The sequence below is a fragment of the Humulus lupulus genome, chromosome 4 (assembly GCF_963169125.1).
Source record: "Humulus lupulus chromosome 4, drHumLupu1.1, whole genome shotgun sequence".
NCBI classification, from domain to species: domain Eukaryota; kingdom Viridiplantae; phylum Streptophyta; class Magnoliopsida; order Rosales; family Cannabaceae; genus Humulus; species Humulus lupulus.
The window spans coordinates 215791338-215802955 of NC_084796.1; positions in this window are offsets into that span (position 1 = coordinate 215791338).

Sequence of the window (11618 nt, forward strand, 5' to 3'; positions counted from 1 at the left end):
CAGAAAGGAACTAGAGTTTTGGGTTTACCTCAAAGATTGCAAGATCAATCTATCATCCACTGAAATACTATAGCACTCACTTCCCAAAGTGTTTGATAAGCTTATGATGTTTAAGCTTATAGTTTTTCCCCAAACCAAGTGTTTACACTCTCACACTCACTTAACACTAGCAGCCTCTGAACTTAGAGCAAATGGTGAATAATGGCTGGGTACTAGGTCCTATTTATAGAGTTTGGGAATGAAAATATCTTGATTTTACTTGAATAAAAATAATGGCTTTTTAGGTGAAAATCATTTGAATAATCGTTCAGCAGAGGCTGAAGACTCGTTCAAAAGATGCTGGACTGTTGAAGGAGTTTGAATGGCTGAAAGGAAATGAATTCAAAAGAGTTTGAATCCATGCTGAAGGAGGCGATATATCGCCCCCTGTAGGCGATATATCGCCTGGGTCAGTATGCCCGAGGCGACCGTGCATCGTCTCGTGTTTTCCGTATCTACGTGCTGCGATATATCGGCACACGCTGAATATTTAAACACGAAATTACACATTTTTAGCTAAGTTTGAATGGAGTAAACAGCCTTGACTAAGCCCTCAACGTACTCAAAGCTGCTGACTGACCCTATAACATTCAAACTTTACTCCTTATTATATTTAATCCTCAAAAATCTTTAATCCTTAATCACCATTCATAACATGTGCTTAAAATCCTATTGGTTGATATCTAAACCTTATAGTATAAAATATATAATCCTTAATATCAGTCACATTAATCAAACCTTAGGTTAACTTAATATTCTTAAACTATAGATTAAACTTAGAAAATCTATAAGTACTACTATGAGTGTCCAAATAATTCCCGGTCTGAACCAAAAATCCATAGTAACAAAGATAATGCTATAAATACTATCATACTACTATCTATCTTAGCTAAGTAAAGTTCTTGGACTCTACAATTCTTCCCTACTAAAAATAATTTCGTCCTCGAAATTTACTTATCACATAACTCCGGATACTGGCCTTGCATGTCCTCCTCCAACTCCCACGTTGCCTCGCGTTCAGAACTATTGCTCCATAGGACTTTGACTATAGGAAGGCTCTTAGACCGTAACTACTTCATCCTTCTATCTAGGATGCTAACCGGTCGTTCCTCATAACTTAAGTCTTTCTGGAGCGCTATGGTATCGTACTTGAGGACGTGAGATGGGTCTGACACATACTTGCGTAACATCGAGATGTGGAAGACGTTGTGACTATCGGCTAGTGCTGGCGGTAGGGCTAGTCTATACGCAACTGTTCCCACTTTGTCCAATATCTAAAAGGACCTATGAATCAGGGACTAAGCTTGTCTTTCTTCCCGAACCGCTTGACACCTTCCATAGGAGATATCTTCAAGAAGACTTGATCTCCAACTTGGAACTCCACATCGCGTCGCTTGGTATCCGCATAGCTTTTCTGACGGCTTTGAGCAGCAAGCATACGCTGTCTAATAAGCGTTACTGCTTCTTGAGCTTGCCTAACAGCTTCGGGCCCTAGAAGCTGCCTTTCTCCTACCTCGTCCTAGTGCAACGGTGATCGGCACCTTTTTCCATAAAGCAACTCATAAGGTGCCATTCCAAACGTCGATTGGTAACTATTGTTGTACGAGAACTCGATCAGTGGTAAGTACTTGTTCCATGATCCTCCGAAATCAAGTACACATGCGCGTAGCATATCCTCTAAAATATGAATCGTACGCTCGGACTGCCCATCTGTCTGAGGATGGAAAGTTGTACTAAGGCTTAATTTAGTACCCATGGCTTGCTGTAAGCTTCTCCAAAATCTTGACGTACACACTGATCCTCTATCTGATACTATCGTCTTGGGGATTCCATGCAATCGTACAATATCTTGGATGTAGATGTCTGCATATTGGTCTGCCGTATGAGAAGTCTTAACAGGCAGAAAATGAGCCGACTTGGTTAGTCTATCTATGACTATCCAAGCAGAATCATGCTGCTTATTTGTCTTTGGCAGACCCGTCACGAAGTCCATGGCTATATCGCCCCACTTCCACTCCGGTATGCTAAGCGGTTGCAATAATCCTGCAGGTCGCTGATGCTCCGCCTTCACTTGCTGGCATACCAGACACTTAGATACATACTCCGCTATGTCCTTCTTCATCCCTGGCCACCAATAGACTGCCTTGATGTCATGAGTCATCTTGGTAGACCCTGGATGAACTGAGTACGGAGTATTGTGCGCTTCTTCTAGGATCGTCTTCTTAATACTCTGATTGTCTGGCACGCATACCCGATCCTTATATCTCAATAAACCTTGACTGGATATTGAGAAATCTGTAGTCTTGCCTTCTCTGACTGCATCCATGTGCGTTGCTAGTGAATCATCATGTCTCTGACCATTCCGTATGTCTTCTAGCAGATTCGATTGGATAGACAAGTTAGCCAGCTTGCCTGCAACCATTTCGATTCCGGCACTGATCAGCTCCTGCTGTAGCGGCTTTTCTATTCCGGATAAGGCTGCTAAGTTCCCATAGCTTTTCCGGCTGAGTGCATCGGCAACTACATTTGCCTTTCCCGGGTGGTACAGGATTTCGCAGTCGTAATCCTTTACTAATTCCAACCACCGGCACTGCCTCATGTTGAGCTCCTTCTGCGTAAAGAAGTATTTTAAACTTTTGTGGTCCGTGTAAATCTCGCACCGTTCTCCATAAAGATAATGGCGCCAGATTTTTAACGCAAATACCACCGCTGCCAACTCCATATCGTGAGTTGGATAGCGTTGTTCATACTCCTTTAACTGACGTGAGGCGTAGGCTATCACCTTGTCATTTTGCATCAGTACGCATCCCAATCCTAACTTTGATGCATCACAGTAGACAACGAACTTGTCGTTGGGTGTTGGGACACTAAGTACTGGTGTTGAGCAAAGCTTATCCTTAAGCAACTGGAAGCTTTCCTCACACTTATCATTCCAGTTAAACTTTTGTTGCTTCCGGGTCAGGTTGGTGAGTGGAGTGGCTATCTTAGAAAAGCCCTCTACAAACTTTCTATAGTAACCTGCTAGCCCTAAGAAGCTTCTTACTTCCAATGCGTTCTTTGGTTTAGGCCAATCCTTCACGGCCTCTACCTTCGATGGATCCACTGCAACTCCATCTTTCGATATGATGTGCCCGAGGAACGCCACTTGTGAGAGCCAAAACTCGCATTTCTTGAACTTCGCGTAAAGTTTATGCTCCTTCAATCGCGTCAAAATAATCCTTAAATGTTCCTCGTGCTCTACTTCATCCTTGGAGTATACTAAGATATCGTCGATGAATACAACAACGAATTTATCCAAGTAGTCTTTGAAGACCCTATTCATTAAGTCCTTAAACGCGGCTGGTGCGTTAGTAAGACCCAAAGACATAACCAAGAACTCGTAACGTCCATAACGAGTCCTAAAGGTTTTCTTCGGAATATCTTCTCCCTTTACCTTGAGCTGATGATACCCGGACCGTAAATCGAATACAGTCGCGCCTCGGAGTTGATCAAACAAATCATCAATCCGAAGTAGCGGGTATTTGTTCACTTTATTCAGCTCACGGTAGTCTATGCACATGCGCATACTTCCGTCCTTCTTCTTCACGAATAGTACCGGAGCTCCCCATGGTGAATGGCTTGGCCTAATGAAACCCAAGTCTAGGAGTTAACTCCTTGAGTTCCGTAGGTGCCATCTGGTATGGTGCCTTAGAGATAGGCTCGGTGCCGGGTACTAATTCTATCGTGAAGTCTATTTCTCGATTTGGCGGCAATCCTGGCAAGTCATCGGGGAAAACTTCTGGAAATTCTTGTATAACCCGAACATCTCCAACTTTGAGTGATGTCTCCTTCTCCACATTCATGATGTTGGCTAAGAATGCTTGGCATCCTTTCTCCATCATTCTCTGAGCTTTGAGAGATGACACTAACGGTGTGCGTAGTCCTGAAGCTTGTCCCATGAAGCATCGTCTCTGGCCGTCAGGAGTCTCGAACATCACCTTCTTGCGTTTGCTGTCGATCGTTGCGCCATGCCGTGCTAGCCAATCCATGCTTAGTATTACGTCGAAGTCCTTGATTACTAGCTCTATCAGGTCTCCTTCTAGTCCTATGTCCTCAATCTTGATCGGTAAGCCTCGTACTATTCGTGATGATAGAACTACTCTGGGCAACTCGGTTACAAACCTAGTTCTAAATCTTTCACTAGGTTTGTCTAGTTTTTCTATCATTCCTAACGAGAAATACGAGTATACTGCTACCAATCTAGCGATACATATACTATTGAGGATAGGATCTGACCTATAAATGCTTGTTACTAGCATGGGTTCCTCCTTGGGTCAAGACAAAGACTTTGGTCTGGAACAATCGTTTAATCTCTCTTCTCCTCACTAACATTCATCAGAATCCTTTCTACTTCTATTGCCGTTTCTAGAACATTGGCATAGGTAGTGGTTCCCAGGTTTGCTAACTTAACCCTTAATTCCATCTTTGGTCTAAGTCCTCTGACGAACTTGGTCAACCTCGTAAAGTCGGTTGGGACCAACTCTGGTGCAAACTTGACTAATCTGTTGAACTGACGAGCATATTCTTCTATCATTAGTGATGAATGCCGAGGTGTAATACTTCTTGTGGAACAACTCCTTAAATCTTTTCCATATCATGGTGGTGACATCGTTAGTCAGGTGAACTAAGTCCCACCATATTTTGACATCCTTCCTGAGTAATGATGAGACGTAGGATATGCGGTCCGTATTACTGAGGTTCATGCGCATAAGAATTGGCTTCACATTCCTTAGCCACTCTTCTGCCTCAAAGGGGTCTATAGTCCCTTCGAAGTTTGGAGCGTGCTGCTTGCGGAACCTTTCATACACTGACTCCATATTCGGTACTGGATGTGGCGCGTAGTTCGTCGCTGGCCATCCCCCATATGGACCAACTTGTTGGGGTGCTAGGGCCATTTGTTGTAGCTGGGGCTGCGGTTGCGGCGGAGGCTGAGGCTGAGTCTGCGCCTGTTGACGTTGTTGCTGCAAGAGTTCCTCGACTTGTTGTCGCCGTCTAGTGATTTCCACGGTGTTGTCAGCTGGCGGTGTCGGCGCGTTGCGGCTAGTAGTAGCACGCACTCCTCTTCTGCGAACTGGAGGGCATCATTGGTCGTTGGAACAACGTTGGAGGCGTTTCCGCTGGTGCGTGCAGATCTTCGGAGCGACATCTTCACCAAAAGTTCTAACAATCAAGAACTTGTTAGAACTTACCCTAATAGGCTCTAAGGCAAAAACTTATTCTAAAACAAACATATCTCGGACCTATTTATTATGACTTCTTATGAAAAATTATATAGGTCTTTATTTATTATTAGAGTGGGTTTCTATACTTAGAAAAACAAGTCATCTTTATTTTCTAAGTGTGTTTCTAATCATCCTATATGACTTAATTCTCAGGCTCGAAACTTATCTTTGTTCCAAAGTTAACCATATTGAGGGAGGGCTGGGATCAGTAAAATCGTTCCCACTACTAAGGCCCCCTAACTCTCAATAAGGAAACTTGGTTCATTGATTTGTATCCACCCTCACTGAACTTGGTCATTATTCATTTTATTTATTACTTATTATGATTGCGAAAATAAAATCAAACTCATACATGATAAAATAACATGAAATTAATTTGGAAAAAAAAAAATTTCACTTATTACAATCATAAAATAAAGAAATAAACAAAACAAACAATGAAAAACTAACTATTCTTAAAAATCAGGATCTTCTACATCCGATCCTTCATCTAGCATATCATTATCTATCTCCTTATAATCATCATTGTCTTGAGCCTCAAAATTTCCTCGGGGAAGATTCAAGAAGATCCTATGTTGTTGCTCATTAGTGAATTGAAACTCTAAATCATAGGTGAACTTAAGTATGAGAGAATAATATCTTAGGGCTGCTTGTAAGTCATCATCATTACTTATATTCTCCCATATTTCTTCTAAAGTTAAAATTGCTGAAGGGAAATCTTTTAAAAGCCTAATTACTAGGACATATTGTTCTGCAGCTCTCATCATAATTTGCTTAGACTCTTGAAGGTGACCTATCTCTTTGTGGAACAAGATCAATCTTCGAGTGATCTTTTCTAGTGCTCCTACGGTGTTTCTTGGCTCCCTTATTCTTTTTAAAGCCTTAATGGCTCGGATATCCTCATTGCTTAAAGCTCCGTTCATTCTTAACTGAAAACATAAACACTAAAAGTGTTAGCTATACACATAGACAAAGTAACTTGTAACTTGTAACTTAAACACTTACTTGGCGGTCCGATTCGGAGCTTTGAGCATGTGTATCGAGGAGAACTTCATGCGAAGGAACCGTTTGCTCTGATACCAACTGTAATGACCCACTAATCTAGACTAATTGGACCATTATCGAAACTATACATAAAACTTACATTTTTACGAAAATACCATAATTTATTGAGTAACTTGAAAATAAGAATACTAAGAAGGATTTTGGGATCCCATTGTCTTTAAAACAAAACAAGATTTAAAATAAAAGACATTACATAATAATGCGGAAAATACACATAAAAACCATAAAAACATAAAAGGAGACTATATCCTCGAATCGAATAACGCTCGGCCCCTTGACTCCATTCATCTTCGATACACATTCTCCAAGCGTCACGAATCTTTCCGCCTCTAAACTTATTTTCCTGCACATAAACAGAAAGGAGTGAGCCTAATGCTTAGTAAGGAAAATCTAACACAAAGTCACATACATAATTTCATAAGAAAACATAATGACTTAACATAATACACATAACATACACTTATTATAATGGCCATTATTACTTGGGGTCCCATAGACTAAACAAGCATATGCCCATGGGATTAGTGGGGTCCTACTAGCTAAGTAGGTCATATTCCCATAACCCATTTGGGGTCTTGTTAGTCATATGGGTCATATGCCCAAGCCTACAAACATACACATATATCATAACACTTTTAATAACATAAAACATATAGATAACATGATCACATAACATGTTGATTCTAGCCTATTTCCTTACCAAAGTTACCGAGATTATGGACTGAGTTGGGACTGTTGGAACACTCCTAAAACCATAAGAAAGAGTAAGTCTAAAGAAAGGAGATGAAATGAAAGAGATGGAAAGACTAAACCATAGAAAACATACTTACCGACTTATATGCTTAAAAGCTTGGATTCCCTAACCAAAATAAGAATAAGGTTAGGGGACTGAGTAGAAGGTTTTGAGAAAGGAAATAACATAAAATACAGAAAGGAACTAGAGTTTTGGGTTTACCTCAAAGATTGCAAGATCAATCTATCATCCACCGAAATACTATAGCACTCACTTCCCAAAGTGTTTGATAAGCTTATGATGTTTAAGCTTATAGTTTTTCCCCAAACCAAGTGTTTACACTCTCACACTCACTTAACACTAGCAGCCTCTGAACTTAGAGCAAATGGTGAATAATGGCTGGGTACTAGGTCCTATTTATAGAGTTTGGGAATGAAAATATCTTGATTTTACTTGAATAAAAATAATGGCTTTTTAGGTGAAAATCATTTGAATAATCGTTCAGCAGAGGCTGAAGACTCGTTCAAAAGATGCTGGACTGTTGAAGGAGTTTGAATGGCTGAAAGGAAATGAATTCAAAAGAGTTTGAATCCATGCTGAAGGAGGCGATATATCGCCCCCTGTAGGCGATATATTGCCTAGGCCAGTATGCCCGAGGCGACCGTGCATCGTCTCGTGTTTTCCGTATCTACGTGCTGCGATATATCGCCCCCTATAGCTGCGATATATCGGCACACGCTAAATATTTAAACACGAAATTACACATTTTTAGCTAAGTTTGAATGGAGTAAACAACCTTGACTAAGCCCTCAACGTACTCAAAGCTGCTGACTGACCCTATAACATTCAAACTTTACTCCTTATTATATTTAATCCTCAAAAATCTTTAATCCTTAATCACCATTCATAACATGTGCTTAAAATCCTATTGGTTGATATCTAAACCTTATAGTATAAAATATATAATCCTTAATATCAGTCACATTAATCAAACCTTAGGTTAACTTAATATTCTTAAACTATAGATTAAACTTAGAAAATCTATAAGTACTACTATGAGTGTCCAAATAATTCCCGGTCTGAACCAAAAATCCATAGTAACAAAGATAATGCTATAAATACTATCATACTACTATCTATCTTAGCTAAGTAAAGTTCTTGGACTCTACAAAAACGATGCAAGTTAAACTGAAAAAAAATGTCCACAAGTTAAAAAAATTTGATTATTCCAAACTGAAAAACTTTAGGCTGTGTAAAACATTACTTTTCCTGGTGAGAATTTGACATTTTCTGGGAATAATGAAGAATTTTCCTGGCGATATAACAAACGCGCCACCAAAAATCTCTTAACAATCCCCAAAATAGTCGACCAACCCTTTGTCGGGGCGTTCAGTGAACATCATCAGCAAAACACAAGGTTTTCTGGCGACAAAACACCTCCGGGAAAAAGTGGATTTCAGCCGGCAAATTTCGTGAAACCCGCCAACAAAATTCGAGTTTTTCCGGAGAAAGAAGGGAGCTGCCGGGGAAAGTCACATTTCATGTAGTGGAGTAACTTCCACAAATTTTGAAGAATTCAGAAAGTAATCACTACTACAAAACACATTCTTTTAGGACATTTTTTTAAGGCACACACCTAGATGCGAGCCCTAAAAACATCTCTTGGACTTTTTAGGACACTCATTGAGAGTATTTAAAGAATTTCTTTTAGGAATCGCAACACGAGCCCTAAAAACTAATGCATGTCCTAAAAGTTTGAATTTTTTTTAAACAAAAGTTCATAGAATTTTTAGGACACTCATTCACAATCCTTAAAGAATTTCTTTTAGGACACACAAAGCTAGCCCTAAAAGCTTATGTGTGTCTTAAAATTTTAAATTTTTTTTAACAAAAGTTCCTGGACTTTTTATGAGACTCATTGAGAATCCTTAAAGAATTTCTTTTAGGACACGCAAAGCGAGCCCTAAAAGCTTTTGTGTGTCCTAAAAGTTTGAATAATTTTTTTAATTAAAATTTATTATATATTAAATCACAAAGAAAAAACAACAACAACCAATTCTCTCTCTCTGTCTCTCTCTCCTTGCTCTCTTCCCCCATTTATCTTTTTTTTTTTCTCTTTCTCTCTCATGCAAGCCCACTGCCCAGCCATGAACGATGGCGCTCCGGCTACCCCCTGCCTACATGCACAAGTCCACGGTGTTCCCCGGCCCCGAAACCCCCAGCTCCGCGAGCCCATGGCCTCACGCGCCAGCCTAGCTGTAACGACCCAAAATCGCTAATAAGGCTTAAGGGACTTGATTAGTGTGCCAGGAGGGCATTAATGGAATAATTGTGATTTAATGAGTAATTATATGTTTAGAAATGTTTATATGATAACTGATGATATTATGTGGTAATGTGATATGAAATAAATATGTGATATATGTGAGAACCACATTATTATGTGGACAGGTTCGCAGAGCACGACTAGAGACGATTCTAGGGTCAGATAGCGGGAAAAGTCACAACGGAACTTAAGATATGACTTTGGATAAGTCGGGGGTATTTTTAGATAGTGGGTAGAGATTTGGACTATCGGGTCATGAAAATAAATATATGGAGATATATTCGAGGTTAGGATGTCTATGCAGGAATATTGGGGGATTTTACCATTTTGGCCTCGGTGACGGTTCTGGCACCCCGAGCCTTGGGATTAACTTAAGGAGTAAGATAGACATAAGGAAGCTTTTAGAAGAAAATACAAACTGACTAAAACTTTTACCTCAGCCCTCTCTCACTCTCAAGGAAAACAAAGGGAAGGAAAACACAGAAAAATTAAGGGAAATCAAGCTGGAATTTATGAGGTTTGTGGTGAGGATTTGGAGGTTTAGCTCAGGAGTAAATCAAAATCTAAAATAGGGGTTAAGGTAAGCATCTAATCTTCTTTTCTGTGGTTGAATTCTGAGTTCTAGCTGGGTTTTGGTTAAGTTTTGAGGCAAGCATGGTTCTGATGTTTTAGGGCAGAATTGAAGAGGAAACTTGGGAACTTAGTTTGGCTTTGGCTTGGTGAAGTGAATCAACAGAAAAGGTAAGTTTCAACTCATGGTTTAGAGGTTTTAAATTGGGTTTGAATGGCTGGTTTAAGTGTTTATAGCTCTTGAGTTTCAGAAATTGAAAAGAGAAGATTAGTGTGTGCTAGGCTGTGTTTTCTGTGGAATTATGTTGTTTAAATCATGCTAAACGAGTTGAGATTAATTGGTTAGGAGTTGGGGGAGCTTTGGGATGGTTTAAGGTGAGGTTTCAGGCTTAGAAATGATGGGTTTTCTGGGCACGAAGGGGAGGGTCGCGGCTCTGTTCTAGAGTGCTGCGACCCTAGGATGAAAAAGGGCCAAGAAGGCTCGGCCATGGGAGGGCACCGCGGCGCCCAAAGCAAGGGTCGCGGTGCGTGTGTGGTTCTTCATGGGTGTGGTTCTGTTTTGAGGCTAGGGTCGCGGATAGGCTTCAAGGGCCACAACCCTTGGTTGCACACATGAGTCTTTGAGGGTTTTAGGCACGGGAAAGTGGTCTAGTGTGTTCGGGATTGGTTTCACCACCGTACTTGGTGGAATTCGGACTCCCGGAAGTTAGTTTTATTACCAGAAACCTATATTCGAGTATTAATGGAACCTTATACTTTGGTTGTGACTCGGTGATAAAGGCTCAGGCTCGGGAATTGATCGTGCTTGAGAAGCGTTGCGCGTAATTCAATAATTGTACAGACTAAAGGTAAGAAAAATGCACCTGGTTGAATATATGTGACGGGACTAAGGGCTCCCTATTGTAAATGCTTGAACAGATGGTATTATGCCATGCAAGCCATTTAGTGAACCAACGGCCTAAGGGTGCCAAGGGTTTCACTAGCGCACAGGGCGCGGCTCGGCCACTGGTAGCCGAGGACAGCTTGTTATGCACTGAGCTCGGTTTAAGCGGGCCGGAGTCAGTGGGTTAAACAGAGGGTGCGGCCTAAGTCGTCGGCCCTGAATATTATGTGATATGAGTGTAATATGTGATAGATTGTATCTTGAATCTGAACGTATGTGCTGAATATCTGTTGTGAGTTATCTGATGGGGATTACATGCCTAATAAGTTGACTGTCTGTTATTATTATCTGAGTTGTATAAGATGTTTTCTTGCTGGGCCTTGGCTCACGGGTGCTACGTGGTACAGGTAAAGGCAAGGGCAAACTAGACCAGCCTTGACTGGAGAGCTCAGCGAGCGGAATGTACATAGCTAGGTGCTCGGCCGCCACGGTTGAGGTCTAAGCAAGGACGTGAAACTTGAAGACTGTTTGTTTTGGCTTAGTATGGCTAGTGAATACTCATGTACTTTTGGGAGTCTGTAAACTTATTTTTAACTTTATTTTCTTATGGGATCCCATGTTTACTACAGTTTAAATATATGAAATGTGTCTTTTGAGACCAAAACCTTTTTAACCCTAGCTCTTACATGTTTAGTGACACGTTTTTAAAGTGATTGACTTGATTAGTGAGTCTTGCACCTT